Here is a 19,241-nt window from a genome sequence, read left to right as displayed (position 1 = left end):
GTTCTTATACATTAAAACGTGAAAATCACATATTTTAGTAAATACATACTATTCAGGTCGAAGTTCCTTACAAACTCACAAACTCGAACTAAGTTTGAAATCCGATGCAATAGTGTCATCGACCGTTTCAACTCGTACAATAATTTTATCTCTAGATTATTTCTATAATTGAGGAGAATGATCGTAGAAAAAATTGCAGGTGGAATATCAGAGTTCATTGCAAGGAAATGTTTTCTCTAGGGGTCAGTGCCCTCTGAGAGATATCCTTTTACCTCGCAATTAATAGTAATTTAAAGGATCAAGTTTTAAAGATACTTTTATAAATAGTAAAGCTATTATAGTCCAACAAAATTGACTTGTTCGCTTGTTCTGTGAATGAATTAACTAAGATCACATATTGTATAGCTTGTGATAGGGTATAGATTATTGCTTAGTATTATATTATTATTTAATTATTAAAATGTACCAACACTATTGTATTGGGGTAAACCTGAAAAAATATTTGTAAGGATAAATAAATAAATTTAAACACGTCATAGTATCTGAAGATGATAGTATGGGGTTGAAAAAAGTATATTTTGATAATATGTTGCAATAGAGCAGAGTGGATATTGCATAATATTTCAGTACAAAATATGAATGAAAAATTGGTTTTTAGAGGAAAACTACATTAAATATTGACGATGATATCTTATCTTGATAATGAAAACATGTATATCATACGTCGCAATGTCTAGTGAAAATACCATCAAAATATAATCAATCTAAAAACATAGCCTGATTTAGCCGGACTACAAGATTGTACTGTCACATCTTGCATTTTCCAACCGCAACAAATGTTAAACCCACCGTTTCATATTCATTATTGGATAAAGCATATGTCTTCCATCCTACCTGTTGTTAGTGACGATGAAGACGAAGATGTGACATGCCTTTCCAAGATAAACATTTATTCTGATAATTTCAGTTGCACATTCACCAGACAAAACACTGACCCTGTAAATGCACATGAATACGAAATGTCAAATTGATATGTAATTTTAGTAGAAGTTTTCAAAACAATTGCTCATATTACACCGATTCTATTTACTAATTGTCTTAATATTGCAATTGGATACCGAAACTGTGGAACGGAACCAAGACGCTTGATCCTTGTTAATACTTGTTATGACAACTTGCCTTAAACAACACAAAACTAACAAAGAACAGTGTTGTTTACGAAAAGGATATTATTATAAACAAAATAGAACACGTGCAGGAATATTGTTTTAAGATGTTTGCTTAGCAGTCGAAATAATGCGAATGATTTTGTTATTGTCAATTAAGACGATAGTCGTCCACCTATGTCAAAGGCTTTTACGCGAACAATTTTGACACTAGGTTGACCCCTTACTAAACAATGAATGAATAGTAACCAAAACCTTATTGATAAATAATAAATATAAAATAGAATAGATAGTGACAATTATATACTAGCAAAGATGATAATACCACTACAGTCGTTGGCATACGAAACCATTTCGTACAAACTAAGCAATTAACCGTCAGTGGCTCGGAACTCCACTAAGGAATGCGTAGTGGTCCTGGCGGTATTCGCTCCGCACGCTCGACATCTATCACTATAATATCGCAGCTCCTTTGATTGCAAATACGCATTTCGATTGTAGTGTCACTGAAGATACATGTAAAATCACGAATGTAGATCTGTTGTTATTTTGAGTAGTTTAGACTTATGTTGTTATATTTTTGCATGTTTTGTTTGTGATGACTAGGAAAAATAGAAGTAACTGCAACAAAATTTATCTATAACACGCGACTGCCCTACCAAAATTTTATACGCTTGCTGAAAGCTTGAAGAAACGCTTACGTTTACGCCAGTCATTTAAATTTTGTGGAAAATAGTGATAATTACGAAATTTAAAGATCGTGTATTTATATAAATACCTAATAATACTTTTGTAATTGTAGTCCTTAATATTTGGGAAAGAAGTTCCAACTGCCAATGATTGGAGAAGGGAAATACTACACTCTATTTAACTCTTTTTTACATATTTTGGATAACTTGTAAAAAACTTATTGAAAGTTAACAATTCTAGCGGTTGAACGATTCTTGGTCGTTCGAGCCGGCCACCCCAACTCGTTAAACTAAGCTTTGAACAAATACAGCAGCAGCTATGGTTAGTAGGTGGTAGAATATTGTAATTAAGATATATTTTGACGAAAATTATAGTTATTATCTAAAATGATTGGGGTTGCGTAATAGTAATTTAATTATAGGAAATTAATCTTGAATAGATTAATTTCTGAATAGATTAAAATCTTGAATAGATTAATTTCGTTCAAGCACTGTTTTACGTTTAAGCACCTCATCCCAATATCCAAAATTATCAAACCAAAGTGCATTAATTTGCACGATTCATTACAACCGTTTCTCCGTTATACTTCTTTATATTTTGTTATACCCGCCAGTTACAAGCACTACGCGCGGCTACTTTCAGAACATCAACGATGTATATATATTATGTGCCTTTCTAGGCTGTCTTCTCTCGGCAAATAAAATAAGAAGAAGACTGTTGTAAAATTATAAAAAAAAACTAATAAATACACTAGAGTATAACAGTAGCAAAAATTTAAAAATGCAGAGATACGAAGAAAGTCAGTTCGATTTCGTACGATTCAGTGTGTTTATTATTCATAGTTGGAAACTCCGCATCGGCTGACCTTGTGCCGGTTACCGGCCACATTAACGTTAACCTGGAGTCATTGAATCGCGGATTATTGTACAAACTGCCGTTTTACAAGGTCACTGTATCGCGACCTTAATTGTATTTCTTTGGGTTTAATAGATAATAGTAAAATTCTACCGCGATTCTCTACCACTATCGACTATCAATAACCAGCTAGCTATGGAGAAATTTTGTATGAGAATTGGTTCAGCGTCTCTAGCTTGACGTCTAGTGTCGTAGTAACAGTTTTGGCGGCATATTTTAAATGTCAAACTTTCGATACTCGGCAGTACCGACTGTAGGAAATCGCGCTTCTGACATAATCGACGATTCGTTATCCTCGCGCGCTCGTAGCTCGCGCTCACTGCTCGGTAAACGATCGTTGAACTACTCGAACAACCTTCAACGCGGACACTCCATAGATGAGTGACCGATTAGTATAGTATTTGAGCCACGCGTTTCCCTGATTTTTGGTAACTGCTGTCATCTGCTATCTTAACAGTCGTTTAGTCAAGACAAATGTCTTCGAGTGGCTTTATCAAATTTGATAATCGGTTGTCCAAATTACAAATAGTATTAATGAAAAATAGAAATATAAAAACAATTTTTTTTCAGCCGTTTGCAGAACCTCACTAATTTATTATATCGTAACCATTAATTTTGTTTTTGATCCGATTTAAATTCAATGTTTTCAATACAGATTGAATGAAAACCAAAATTACATATTCCCATTTTGTGAAAAAAATTAAAAAACGGATTACAAAATCCTGGAACTATAAATCCTGTGCAAATTGCATTTACAAACATACAATGCTTTTAAAACGATCGCTCCATGAATATGCAAGTAAAAATTTATTTTTGTTGGATTTTTCGGACATTTCATACTTTTGTGTCTGCATGAAAATTGAGGACAGTATTTTATTCGGATATTTTTATGTTCAACTTTTCTGTGCAAGGAATCTATACAATGTTTCAAAATATTAGATTTTAATATTAGACTAAAATAGTGTCCGGTTTTTGTGTTAAGAAGTAGTTATATTTAAAGCATTTTCAAGTTCAAACTTCGAGCATTTGAAATAGTCATAATATAAAATTTTATAGATTCTTCATCATTTTGGAAAAGCTGGTTGCTAGTGATAAGAAACGACAAGAAACTCAGTTTTGGGTGCACTTTTGGGCAACTTTTGTCTGGGCTATTCAACTATGTATTAAGTTTCTGATTTTCCAACACAAATTACCTATTACTAACTACTATATTTTTAATTATTGTTTTTTACGCGCTTTTCTTGGGTATAGGAACATAATTTATTCACACTTTTTGTATTTCTAACGATATGATAGACGAACGAAAATATTTGTACTTATTTTTATGCACACTGCGCGAACGGAGGAGTATGTGATCTGGCATAATGTAACTGCATTTATGGATTTTAAGTGCTTCACAACCCCAAGCTGTTTAATTCACACCTTTTTCTATGTAAAACAAGCGCTTCAAACTTTCATATTTAACATCGGAACAATCGTTACCTACAGTCGTGAATTAACAAATGTTTATCGGTCCGAATCTCATTGTGAGAGTTAAATTAGTTTTTTTTTCAAGGTGATAAGGCCACATTCATAATAAAAGTATTATTAGGCTACTGTTAGTTTTCGCACGCACAGGAAGTCGTGAGACGTGTAAGGTCCGTGGCGAAGAAGGTCTTATAATAGTTGTTCTGATAAAGAATATTGACTGTGTTAGTATTTGTTTATTGGTTAAGTTTGTTGAGTATCTAATATAATTGATCTTTGTATGAGTACATATACTATTGATAATATAATGTTTCAGTTTCACTAAAACAAGCAAACTATGCAGGATTTTGTAGAAAGTGTCCAAATAGGTGCACAATACACAGACCTGTGTATTGTGCACCTATTTGGACACTTTCTACAAATGTACACTATCTGTTCCCTTACTCTTATAACCATTTGGGACGGCTACATCGACACGACCAGTGCAAATTCTTTGATATGTTTTAGGACTAATAAATAATATTTATTAAGCCATATCAAAAAATGTTGGGGTGCTAAAATAGTCCTGCTTTAACATAGACATAAAAAATATAATAAGTAATGGTTTGCATTAACACACTACCAAACCTTTGCTTAAAAGTTCAAACAGTTCAACTTTAGATACAAACTTATCAAAACCCTATTTTAACTGTATCCTCTTTCAAACGTAAGGTCCAGAAGTTCATTTTATATAAAAGAAACTTCTCGAAGTAATTAACATAAATATTAGATATCGTAAGGAGTCAAATAAAACGTCGTACTGCGGCAAATGGGACTACTGAAGGAATGTTTAAAGGACAGGTGACTTGAACAAATTTATTTGTTCACGATTATTCAAAGAATTCGCCCGGAACGCTGAAGTGGTTTTTGAGAATTTTGGACAATTGTTGAAAGAGTTTATCTTAAACATAGTTCACTTAGAAGTGCGGATTATTTTCAGCTTATACTGTAATTTTACTTTCTTTCAAAATCATACATGCGGATATTTTTCACTTAAACATGGGTAAAAGTAACTTTTTATTGGCCATAAATATTTTCGAAAAAAAAATATGACATCGTTATCATCATTACTTAGATTTGAAATCGCATTTCGCAATGTCTAACTATAAAAATTCCACATCTCTTTGGCGTATTCTGGCGCGTAGCTTGGTCCGTAGCTAAAGCCTGTTGTAGTAGCTACGCCGTAGCTGGAGTCGTAGGCGACGTCGTAGCCCGCTGCGTAGCAAGTTAAGTTAAGCTACGCTGTAGCTTACAACATACCAGATACAGCTGTAGGCTACGCCAAATCATAACATCAAATACTACGTACAATTTTAATCCTACTTTCTAGTATTAAGCTCAATGTTTTAGATCAAGATGTCATATTCAATAACAAAGTCTATCGTTTTAATATTTTTCTTACTTGGCATCCTCGAACTATTTTTAAAACATCTGCTTCAAGAGCTCCCATAACTTTCCCTCTCTTTATTTTATGAATGTTTTCATTGAAAACTGAGCCAAATTGTGAAGAAATATTGCCAAGCGTCCCATACGAGGAATGTGGTGTTATCAAGTAATGGGAAAACTTTTAAGATTTCTGTTTGAAGCACCAATCTACAGGTTGGTGAGAACTATTTAATGGTGCCTTTTACATCTTAATGCCAGATGGGACTTCAGATTCTTAATATTTTTGGTAAATGTTATGACTAGAAACAAAGTGATTGGCCAATTGGGTTCAAATTTAGTTAATACTATTTCTATCATTTCTTTTATGCAGTTTTTCATTAGTTTATTTTAGGAACGTTATGCAGGTGCATGTTAAATGTTTTAGCTATTGTAAAAAATATCGATTCATTTGCTTACACGTACTTATAACCGATCCCGGAAGCATAGCACCGATGTCGATACATTGCTGCTTTATAAGTTACATAAGACATGTACGCCTTACACGTGCCGCCGCCGGACGATGTTTTGCCTTGGCTGACGCCGTGGCATCAGTTACAGCACTTCCACTTGTATTCATCATTATAACTAGTACAAACTATTAAATTGAACTTAGATTATTGTTAAGACGTTACATTTTTAGAAGTAAGATATTTCGTTATATAATAATTAGAAAAAAATATTGTAGCACGCATTTAACGTTAGCTGACTTACACTTGCCGTGCCACAAATGCAAAATGCCTAAGTAGTTCTGTGCCAAAGATTTCGTCCGTGTGAATTTCCAGAGATAAATAGTGATATGTGTAAATCTAGGTTATAAGTATGACTGTGTGTAACAAACTTCATGAAAATGCGTTCAGTGCTTACTGCGTAAAAGAGTAACAAACATACATACGTCATTCTTTCTATGACTACTTCTTGAGATTTATATGATTCTTAAGACGATATCGAGATTCATATAATAAACCTGCAACGCCAAAGTTAAAAAGTTATAAGATTTTTCAATCTGATCTCAAATAAAAGTCTTTTTGCACCAAACAGCTGGCTGCAAAACACATGGCTATTCAACAAGACAAACATTTTCCAAATGAATAACCCACTACTAGGGTTCAAAGCACTCTATGTAGAGTCTGCCAAAGTGCACTTGCCAACATAGCGGACTTTACCCATGACCTTTGCCATTGTAGTAGAGCTCTACATAGTAACTGAAGGTTAGAGTAGTGTCATATTAAATTATTACGCTTTTGAAAAGTCATCGTTATAATGGGTCTATCCCACTAGTCCCGTTGAGTTGTCCCGTGACGGGACAGCTGGCACTATTTTGTCCCAGTTGTCCCGTGGCGGGACAAGTGACACTGTTTTGGTGCCAGTTGTCCCGTTGCAGAAAAATCACGGGACTAATGGGACAGACGGAGGGGTCAAAACAACTGGTTCCATTGAGTAGTTGTGTGAGAACATGTACTTGGTACTTTGGTAAGATAGCAGACGTTATACGTTGTGTTGTAATACATTTTTACTTAATTTCTGGTAGATAAGTTGAAATTACATTAGGTACATGTTGAATTGACTTGAGTGTTTAAGCTGCTCCAGGGGCCTGTAAACAATATATTTTTAGTTACCTTACATTATGTTTTTTCAAGTAGGTAATTTCGGATAAACATTTTACATTCTACTCTTGTCAATTTAATTATAAAGTGAAAAGCCCAAATGGTAAAAAAAACTTCTTGTGAATTTAAAGTTTACATAGAGTATCGTACAAATACAATTCATCATCTGCTATCTTACCAAAGTACCAAGTACCTGTTGTCACACAACAACTCAATGGAACCAGTTGTTTTGACCCCTCCGTCTGTCCCATTAGTCCCGTGATTTATCTGCAACGGGACAAATGTCACCAAAACAGTGTCACTTGTCCCGCCACGGGACAACTGGGACAAAATAGTGCCAGTTGTCCCGTCACGGGACAACTCAACGGGACTAGTGGGATAGACCCGTTATAATCTATCGCTGCTTTTGGGGATTTAGTCGATAGTAGTAGAGAATCGAGGCACCGTAATGATAAAGTAGAGTTTTGGTGAAATATAAGCTCGTGATTTATAATATATGTTCGTAAAAGCCCTTACAAGCAAACTTTAATATCCTACCCAAAAAAAAGATATTTGAACTAATTGCATGGTTCCTGAACTAGTTCAGTATCTGCTGATCACTATTTTTAAATGAGCGAAAATAGATGCAGTATGCAAATAATAGTCTCGTATAACAAAAGGAAATATTTTAGTAAACAATACACTCACAAAACAACAGTGAACACACGTATATCAAACTTTACCTAACCTAAAATTCACGGAAGCTTTGAGAGAGACACTACCCATGCACTGGAGAGCATTGTAGAGATCGTTGAAACTTTGACACAAGGGTCTGTTCCTCGCGTGCGGTACAATAAACAATGAAATCGAGCAAAATAATTAGCGGTGTACGAATCTTGACTGCAAATTAATTGCAAGCAATTGTTTAGTAGTAGAGCAGTGCTGTTTGAAATGTAATTTAACTGAAACCTGTATCGCACGAAGGTAACTGCAAAGATTTAAGATATTATAGAGGTATATTGTGGATGCTGAGTGCTACTTCATTTGTCTTCCCGCAAGAGATTCTGGGGTTGTTTAAATAAGATCTTTGGTGCAATATTCAGCTCTAGCATGAATATCAAGACGAGTATGCATGCAACATGTTGAGCGAATTACTCTATAATTAAGTACGGCTTAAAAAGCAAATAGCACTGTATAAATGTAAGACAACTTTATTAGCTCTAATTACTATAGCTACACATGTCCAGAATCGCCGGCTGTATTTTCTTCGGAATTCGGTGAAATGACAATTTTGTATTGAAAAAGAGAGATTTCACTGTGAATTCCAAAAAAAAATTCTGCGTGAGATATTAGAGAATAGCATTTAGTCCGTAAGCCAGGCGCTAATTTTCGTCAGTCATTTCCTCTCAGTCGATAATTCGTAAAATGCTTCAGAGAGTCGCATTATGACGCGTTGTAAACGTCAGCTGCGGCTCCGAGGGTGGGTTGAGCAGTGGCAAGCGCCCAAACACGTAAAAAAAAAAAATTTTTAGTCATTTCCTCCCGATTAAAAACTTGATCAAATTAAAGTTACACCAATATTTCGAAGAAATAAAATCGTCAGCTGGTTATACAGTGGTGGATTATACGTCAGCTGGTCACGCAAAGATGTAAAAAAAAAAAAAAGTTTCGTGATTTCCTCTCAAACAAAAATTTATCAGATGATAGTTTATGTATTGTTTTTAATACATAAATTAGTCAGCTGGCTGTATGTAGGTGGAATGTTTGTCAGCTGATGACCTTAAGGTGTAACGTAGGAGCAAAGTAAATGTATCAGCTGACGTGTTTTCCCCCAACATACTGCCAGCTGATTGTTTTTATTACTTACAGGATCATGTCAACAATTAGTACAACTATTTTTTTCGGGAGGAAATGACGTACTTAAAGTTATTCAACATTATATTTTATGTGCAAACTAAAATGTAAGATTCTCTGGCAATGTTTCGATTAAATATTTTTTTTATGGGAACTACGATTTCTAAGAATAGAAATAAATTAATACTTATATTTATATTAATAATGCTTAAGATTTAATAAAAAAAGTTATTTCATTATGTTTGGTAATTTATTCATTTTCATTTTCGCTTCTGCTCATCTCACTTTCCTTTCTTTTATTTACTAGCACGTATAATACTTCAAAACCCAGAACTATACCTAGCCTTGGGTGAGGATAGATATGCCCGAACTGGTACAACTAGAATAATATACGAGTTACCACCGTAAGGGGCGATGGAGGGATATTTGGGGACAGACAATAAATCTAAAAGACACGAGAGAAGTGTGGCCACATGGTGGGATATTTTTACCTCACTTTTTGACACACTCTCATCTAAGTACACTAAAAACGGCAAAGTGGAGGGGAAAATATCCCACGATCTGGCCACACTGCATGCGAGTAACAGGTTAGATACAATGTACTATACACGTCTAAACGCAGCTTAATAACTTAATATTCAATCGAAACATTGCCAGAGAATCTTACATTTTAGTTTGCACATTAAATATAATGTTGAATAACTTTATGTACGTCATTTCCTCCCGAAAAAAAATAGTTGTACTAATTGTTGACATGATCCTGTAAGTAATAAAAACAATCAGCTGGCAGTATGTTGGGGGAAAACACGTCAGCTGATACATTTACTTTGCTCCTACGTTACACCTTAAGGTCATCAGCTGACAAACATTCCACCTACATACAGCCAGCTGACTTATTTATTTATTAAAAACAATACATAAACTATCATCTGATAAATTTTCTTTTGAGAGGAAATCACAAAACTTTTTTTTTTCTCCTTTGCGTGACCAGCTGACGTATAATCCACCACTGTATAACCAGCGGAGGATTTTATTTCTTCGAAAGATTGGTTTAACTTTAATTTGATCAAGATTTTAATCGGGAAGAAACGACTAAAATTTTTTTTTTGTTACGTGCGTGGGCCGCTGCCACTGCTCAATCCACACTCGGAGCCGCAGCTGACGTTTACAACGCGTCATAATGCGACTCTCTGAAGCATTTTACGAATTATCGACTGAGAGGAAATTGGTCGTGAAAATCTGTCACTGGCTTACGGACTAATTGTTCGTCCGAATCATTATAAACTCGTCGAAAAGTTAGACACATGCGTTATTTAATACGTGTAATGGGCTAGCAATTAGTAATCTAGCGTCACATACGCAGAATCTTCTTCAATACTTCTTCCGTCATCTAGGCGATACACCAGTCGTAAAAGATTTGCTAATTGACCCATCGAAAACCTGCGCTGGTCCCAGTCAACCAGCTAAATGTAGCTTCTGTGGCTTCTAATGTGTCAATACGTATTAATTTAATATATGTCCTAATCAATCGTTCTCCCCAAAGTCCAAACAATCAAGTGTACAGCTAAATACAATGCAAAACGCCTGACCGTTCAACGGTTCGCCTATAAAAGTAGTTTCAAATTCAAATTACTTTGCCTTTTGATAACATCGGTATGACCTTGACATCGTACTTGACATGTTTCGTGCCGCTAACTCGGTTCCACTGAATATCATTATATTGGCCAACAGTTCTACGAAGGCTTTAGAAGCTTTAGTCAAAGTTTTCTAAAGAGTATTAAAGTTTATTATTGCGGTAATGGTTTATCACGGCTTGTTTCTATGAGCTAGCGGGTCATGGGTGCTTAGTTTGAAAGGTTTACTGTGGTAAAATACTGGTTTCCTCTTTTAGCTTTTTAACTCGTTAGTAAGTATGCTGCAGTCGAAATAAGTGACTAAACTTGAATCGGAACCTGTGACAGTTGTCCCATCGCAACAGGGACAGGACTAGTGAGATAACCGTTTTATGATGGTCATTGAAAATCTACCATGAAATCCGGATAAGTTAATCTGATATACCTTCTGAATGTGAAAATATCTTGGCCTTCAGTAAAAAATATACCTCCTCGTAATAAAAGGAGGAATATTTTTAAATGTTTATCAGTGATCCAACTCAAAAATAAGACGCGAAACACTTTTTCTAAACCTGAAAAGTATAACGATTTGGGCATCTTTGTTTCGTCTTGACGAGTTCTAGTATTCCAACCGTTTTTCTGCCTCTCCTACAATAATAATGATGAAAACCTCTAGTTTTTCATTTTCCATTCTATTAGTACTAAATAAAGAAAAACGTACAGCCAGAATTAATTATATTGTAAACTAAAGTGTTGTAGTCTGACACAAGTAAGTGAACAATTTGATTTTTATTACCCTATCTGTATGAAGACTATACAAGACAGGCCTTTATTCTGTAAGTGACTTGTCACAAAATACTTGTCTTATTTTTCATACGTCATTATTTACTGCGTAGGGCATTGCTCCGGGGAGGTGTTTTACATGGATACTCCATTAAATTCCTTCTTGTGTCAAGGACTGGTTCAGCTGTTGCTATGGCAAATGTTTTTGTTTATGCATCACTAGTTCTAGCCCGCTGTTTCGTCTACGTGAGGAAATTTAAGTCTTTTCTATGGGAAGTGTATTTTTTTTTAATTGGTTTTTTTTTAAGTAACATGTAAAAGCAACAGTCAATGTGCTGTAAATCCTAAAATGATTTGCACGGGGTTTTTTTCTTATATCATAAAGGTTCATAAATTTTGTCAAGCCTGCACAAGCTGTGATAAGTTGAAACTAGTGACCCTGTGTTTTTGAAGATATTACTTATTTAGTTACGTTTTGTGAGTATTTAACTCGAACCTGAAATGTATTTCATAATCTTTTAGGTGCGTCCGTAAAGAGTGTGTCTAACTCAGTTACTTAGGCCCAATATTATACGGCTTGAACAAGTGTTAGATAACATACGTTATAGGAAAAGTCGAAAAAATAATTAAAACGTTTGTTAAAAGCTCTTAAAAGCTAAATGTTACTTATCTAGAAGGGTTAAAACAGTGGCTGATAGTCCTTAACTCCATCTTTATTGTACTTCCCCTTGGCTCGATAGATGGCGTTGCTCTAGAATCGTGACTCCCGCTAGGTTCATATACACGCGTGCAGAAGTATAACAATTAATATTGCTAATATATCGCATGTATTTTCAATTCATATAATAATGTACTCCCCAAAAGTTAGTAAGTAAGTAAGTTTAACCAAGTTCTTTAAGTCGAAAGGTAAGACCTCAAAACAAATCTAGTCAGGTCAAGATCTTTCGTATCTCAATACAAAATAAAGGCAGTAACTAGCTGGCACATAAAAATGAATTATTCCTTTATAATTATTGCGTAAATTTATTCTTAAAATAATATATTCTCATCGTTCATAGTGAAGTGTGTTAAGGTCTGTTGCTTGCCTTCACGTCGGAAGTGAAAAGTAAAGGTGTTTGACATAATTGAAACATAATCAGTGGTTGCTTCCGCACGCAAGCCTTCCGCGGGCTCCGAGCCAACTACCTGTTACTTACTTCAGGTTGTAATTACTTACATGACTGTAAACCTATTTATACATAGCATACATTATTTGTTTGACTTTTGAGGAAATTTCTTTGCATATATCTATTTTTTGAAAATAAAGTCAACACCAATATAATTTGGAAAAAAAGCTAGGATTTTTTTTTTATAATATCCACTTCTTAAATATCGAAAGCAACAAGAGGTACTAGATAGTTTTCTTAAATGTGAGGTCTTTGTAAATAAAGATGCCGAGAATTAAAATCGAAATTCTGGTAAGTTTTGTAAACTGTAGTTGTGATTACCTGAAACAAAGAAAAAAATAAGATTTAGTTCCTAATTACTTATTACTGTTCGCGGCTTCATCTGCAATACAAAAATCCCGGTATAAAAATATGAAGTTTAGAGGAGACCTTTGCCGTATTTTTATAAAAAACAAAAAGCAGGTTAAAAAAATAAAAGTATCCCATGTGGTAATCCTGAATCTGAACTTTTAACCACTATTTTGATGGGTACTAATATTTATGTTCTCATTAAAATTCAGTTCGGTAGTTTTGAAGTGAAAGATTTACAAACATACAATTATTCAATCCTTATACACTTTCGGATTTATAATATGAGTCAAATTTGGTCACTTCAATATCGTGTTTCCGATTCAGGCACTAGAATTTACCTTGTGTGAACCATGAACAAGTATTTTGATCCCTAAATTACAATGCTTTTTGTGTCAGTTGAGCATTTATTTTAGTTCCGTTTCTCGTATCACTGAATTTTTTTCGTTGTAGTTTTGTACCTGCATAATAATATTTTCCCTGTCATACCCAACAGTGTAGGCATGTTCCGCCATTCGTATTTTCAGCCTCATGTTATATATATTATAATTAAACCAGAGTGAGACCAAAGAAGGCCACTTGTTACAATCGCTACAAACTCATCCCGCTTCAATCACATTTTTTAAAAGACAACTCCCGCACTTATAATTGCTGTTACGTCACAGGGACTTTTACAAACATATAAACAACAGACACAAAATACAAACAGAAAAAAAAACTATTTATGAATCATAATATGTGGAGGCCGTCGTTCATATTTACGTACACACAGTTACACACCATAACACACCTGACTCACTATATAGTACATAACTGTATGTGATAAATCAATAATATGGTCTCAGATTCAACAGATTCATAGTTAAGTTTAGTACAATACTTTATTAATGTTAAAATTATGGAAAAAGCTTTAAATGAATAAATAACGTCATTAGTAATAGATCCAACTAGTTTTATAATATTCTTATTTTATTGTTAAAAAGCCTTCGCGGAACCTCTCAAATTGACGAATTGACGTTCGGTTTCGTTAAAACAGTAGTTGATAAAGTTTCACTTGTTCAAAAAAAAAAACCTTTCTGTAGAAACAACACTTCGGTTCAATCAGGCTTCATATAGTCAAGTGTTTGTAGCATCGGTGGTTCAGTGGTAGAACGCTCGCCTACCACGCGGGCAACCCGGGTTCGATTCCCGGCCGATGCAACCGTTATCAGCAGACGAGAACCTTTTGCTTTTTATTAGTTATTTTTTTGATATTTTGTCAATTTTTGATCTATATTTTCTAAAGTTTGCTCTCTTTTAATGAAACTTTCACTTCACGAAATTTCTTTGAAATATAATGACTTTTTTATAAATTACCTTTCAGTTATATTTTTAAGTTTAATGAAGAATATTATTATTTAATTTGTTTTAAGATATTCATTTTAATTATTGTCTGACATTCTATTATAACAAATTATTATGTACATATGTACATATTGAATGATTTGCTTCGGGCTCGAGCCGCCTTAGACATACAATTTTTATGGCATTTTCATGCTTTTTCAAGTAATAACACAATTAAATAAATATTTTTACTTTGTGTCATCAAAAGAGGAAAATATCTATGTTCTTGTTTACAAAAGCTAATCCATTCTTTACTTTAGTCTATTTGACTCAGTTTCCGAAGATTGAGCAGTAATTTTGCATGTAAAGGTAAAAGATATGACAATGCAATAATAATGATGACCTTCTGATGATGATGCGCGTGTCTTACATAAGAAAAAGTGAATGAGAAGCAGCAGAGACGTCACAATGACGTGATAAATGTATTAAAACTACTGTCAAAATTCCGTTTAGTAAGGTATCTTCTATATCTATCTATCTATTTAGTTAGTTTTTAAGGGAGGTTTAGCAGCTAAAGTTAGGGGCTTTGTCCAGCTATAAGACGGTGTATTGCGTCTAGGCTCAATAAAAAATATTGTAAATACTTAAGTTATACGATTAAACACAATAATGTTAGTTAGTGAAGGAAGTGTATAGTCATTAAAATGATAAATATAAATATAACGTGCTCCATACTGTTTCTCGTTAATTACATTTAGTTGATATTAATTTTCGCGTTCGGTAATTAACTTAGTTTAGTAATACGTATGTACGGGTAAAACGCAACTAAATGCAGATTTTCTGTGAATTGTTTAGAATTGATTACAAAAGAGCCTTTTTTAGTAATCAAATTTAAGTTATCTATGACAAGTTCAGGATGAAAATTTCATTTATTTTATATCATAATATTCTTATATGTATTGTTTCATACAGGAATTGAATTTGGTATTCGGCCATCAGTCCGTCAGCCCAATATAAAAATTAGTTCAGTTACTCCCGATGACTCCCATAGATAAAGTAATTTCTATATGCCTACCACCTGTCTCTGCCCGTTACACAAACCAAACAGCTGTAAGTCGGTCACAAATCTTAACAGGAATATTATTATAATGCAACCATCGTAAACAAGACAAAACACAAGGCAAAATGCACCTTATTCCTTTAGCTTATAGTTGATATTTACTTGTACGAGTGGGGACAAGTATTGGGGACACAATGCATGTCATGAAGAAAATAATGAGCAATCGGTGCGTATGTTTGTTCGTTCTGTTTTGGTAGAAACGTTTCTCCCAATGATGATTGCTTTTTGGTTATAGAATTTATTTATTGTTATTATTTGCTTTTTTAGTAATGGTTTGTTTTGAAACGTTTTTGAGGGTCTATAAAAATTGGTTATATAGTTCCCTGGTTCCTGTAGAGTCAATGGCTGTTATGGCTAACCACAAACGGTTGTGTCATTCTGAATATATGTTTCTGTTGATTGTGTGACTGTAAATTATCAATATAAAATTGTTAACAATACATTGAAAAAGAGTAACCACAAGTTTCAAAACGTTAGCAGATTGAAGATTTTGTATATGCACTTACTTATCGACAATTAAGGTTGTTTTGAATCTGCTAAAATAATTCCAAAGATACGCTTACTATGTTTAGAGCACAGAGTTCTCAGGCTGATGTATCAAATCAAAATTTTGAGCTGAAAACTAAACCTCTTGTTAGAAAATAAATCTAAAATAAGCTTGCCGGTAATTATTACCCTCAGTTAATGTCGCGTGATGTTAAACACGCGTTGTACTCCGAATACCAACAACAGGCCTTCAGAACAGTAGGAAAGCTGAGTTTTATATATAATTATTAGATCTAGCGTGCTTAGAATCGGAGGACACGTTCGTTAATATACCACCAGCAAATATAAAGAATAAAGTCCTCTATAATAATGTCCTTTGGTCATGGATGTCAATGCGTGTTTCCGATTAGAAAATAGGCATGCGATTGCGACCTACTCAAGCCATTTCAGTTTTTACCAATTCTTCCACACAGCTGCTGCAGCTGTTCCACAGTCCTGTCACCCATCAATAACCCATAGTCTTATACCATTAATCTGCATCCCTATCACTGCCTAAATTGCCCTCTTCCTTTCTTGTTAAACGTAAGATTATCAGGGAGGATTGTAGTCAGACAGACAGACATCAGACAGACAGACGGCCGGTTGTGAAAACATCAGCCAAATCCCGAAAACAGCAAGATTTTGGTATTTTACATGCTGTGACGAGTAGAGAGTAGAGTAAAAAAAATTAAAATACATTGTCTAAAATCTTAATACTATGCATCGACTTATTTGTCAACTCTACTTCAGTTTGCTGTCCATTTGACCGAAAACTTTCGTCTACAAATCCACTTACTTAGCCTTCAGGCCGAATTTGTCCAACACAAACATTGCGACTGAAACTTGACAGAGCACTAATCACTCAACATTCAAAAGGAAGCATATATCCTAAATCCTGTCAAAATAAATGTGAAATTAGAGCCAATGTTGGCTGTTGAAAAGTTTAGTAGACATTTTATCCAACTAGGAGTATATTGAAACATTATTTTTGAATTTACTTATTTTCATTTTCAACTTATATGTTCATCTCTACATGGAAGTCAAAGTAGTGTAATACGTAGAAAAACAAGGGTTTAATGGTAGTTCAAAATCTCGTAATATATCTCAGTTTTCTCTTTGTTCTACCTTAGACTGTAACATCTTAGGAACCACCTCTCAATAAAGAAACTCAATCAAGATAATAGACAGTACATATAATGGGAATAGGATTTAAAACTATAGGGTCTTGAATGCGTTACGAAAAATCTCGTCAATATTCTGGCTCATCGCAGCGAACCACTCCATCGACGTCGCCGGTGTACGACGTTACGAAACTCTGGTTCAACACGGTCCACGTATCTGTTTCTGTTGAAAGAGCCTTTGACGGAACTGACCACTGACTGAATCATTTCCATGTGTAACTAGTACCCTTTCATCCTGGTCTAGAGTTTGCGTCGGCTCATCTCTAAATGGCTTAGAATATGTTTAGAATTCAGAAAATCGTATTCAATGTTGCGCTTTGACTTGTGTAATATTTGAAATTGAGTTGAGGTTTTAGAACTATCTGTTGCTTGCCTTTTGCTAATGTATGGAGTTCATACTGTTCATAGAATACCTTACTTGAAAGAGGGACGGCATGCAGATTTTGGAAAACTGTTTGAAGACGAATTCTAGGAATTAACAGCAAAACAGAAATTTAATGTTACATAATATTACAACACTATTGGTATAGCTTAAAGACACAAGCTTTCTGGCGAAAATGTATTTTGGGAGATCATTTACCTAATAAACATCATAATATACGAAACACTAAGAAATAGCGGGGAACACAATGACATTTCAATCGATATAAAATGCAGGAAAGTTTGTATAATATCTTTTCTTAATAATCCAATAAATGCAAACATTAAAACGTTTTAACACGCACACGACTACTACGCATATCCACTTCATATCCACTTCTATAACACAAACGGATCACTCCTACGGAAAATTGGAAAATACGTTAAACAAACGTTCAAACAAACTTATTACATAAGCAACTCGCTAATTTGCAGGCCCATGGCAATGACCCACATACCGTTCAGCTGTTGCTCGTAACCGTATGAGCCACTTTCTGTTGTTTCGACGTGGACCACTTTGTGAGGAGTGGCTCTTTAAGTTTTGAAGGTCATTGCCCTTGAAGGGTGGATTGTGGCTCATGATTAAAAAGCGCAGGAAAGCTGCACTGTTACGTTCTTGTTTTGTAGTTTAATATAAGTGCTTGGTATTGTTTATTCTGTATTTTCCCAATTCTGGTTTCCTCTTGATTTCTTGGAACTGATAAGCAGTGGAATTAAAAATGAATAACATTCGCTCATAAAGTTGTTACTGCAAGAAACTTAAAAAAATACGGGGCTTAATATCCTAAACTACAAAATATAGTTACATAAATTACAAAAAGGCAGTCACTGGTCGCCATGCCACTACCAGTCCATTAAGAGGTTGTGGGTCTGATTCCTATACTTATGCGATCCATAAATAATTATTTCCAGTTGTTCTTTGTGTCCGTTGCTGTATGTTTGCAGAAATTCTCGCGACACAATAGCAATCTTAACACAGGAGTAGTCCTAAAAAATCAGCTATCTAGCTAAAACTGGTTTTAAAGCTTCTATTTACATATCTTCTCTTACTCTACCATACATTGGGCAATGTGTGGCCAGACCTCGCTCATTCGCCATAACTGCAACATGCCATAAGCGTTTAAAAGATTTATAGATCGTTAAAAATCCACAAAACTTGAACAATTTTTAACCAAACCATACGTTTTATTGTTTTGTTTGAATCATCGCCTGTTATTTTAGGACTCGGACTATTCTCGGACCATTTATAATTTCTGCGAATCTGTTATAATATTTGCTTTTTAACGTACGTAATTGTCTTTCGTTCTGTTTTAACTCTTCTTTCTGAGAAATAAAGATAGATTAGGTTTATTACATCACTTGTTTAAAGTGGGGCCCGTTACCGTTCTACTTTAGAGATCTCTTCTTGTAATGAGAGAGAAACTATTGCTTGTACGCGTAGTAAAGGAATTGTGACGAATACCTGTAATTTTATTAGAACAGTTCTTACGAGGATACCAGCCCTCTTATTTTTTAAGTTCGTTTTTATACTTCCTAGTTTAAGTTTGTTTTGAAAAAAAAACCTTTACGCTAATTGTTCAATGTATTTTTATACTCATAAAAGAATACTCCCAGGTTAATGGA

General features: G+C 34.4%; 1 protein-coding gene and 1 non-coding gene across 4 annotated transcripts in view; one reads left to right on the top strand and one right to left on the bottom strand.

Moving 5' to 3' along the window:
* The window catches only part of Sh (Potassium voltage-gated channel protein Shaker), a 519,456-nt gene that overhangs the window by 483,533 nt on the left and 16,682 nt on the right, over nucleotides 1-19,241 (bottom strand). The gene's annotated exons all lie outside the window — the stretch shown is intronic.
* TRNAG-ACC (transfer RNA glycine (anticodon ACC)) lies at nucleotides 14,179-14,249 on the top strand. The gene has a single exon. It is a non-coding gene; the product is annotated as a tRNA-Gly (tRNA).

Source organism: Anticarsia gemmatalis, chromosome Z, assembly GCF_050436995.1.
Source record: "Anticarsia gemmatalis isolate Benzon Research Colony breed Stoneville strain chromosome Z, ilAntGemm2 primary, whole genome shotgun sequence".
Taxonomy (NCBI): Eukaryota; Metazoa; Arthropoda; class Insecta; order Lepidoptera; family Erebidae; genus Anticarsia; species Anticarsia gemmatalis.
Note: the sequence above shows the minus strand (reverse complement) of the source record. Positions and strands in the feature narration are given on the sequence as shown.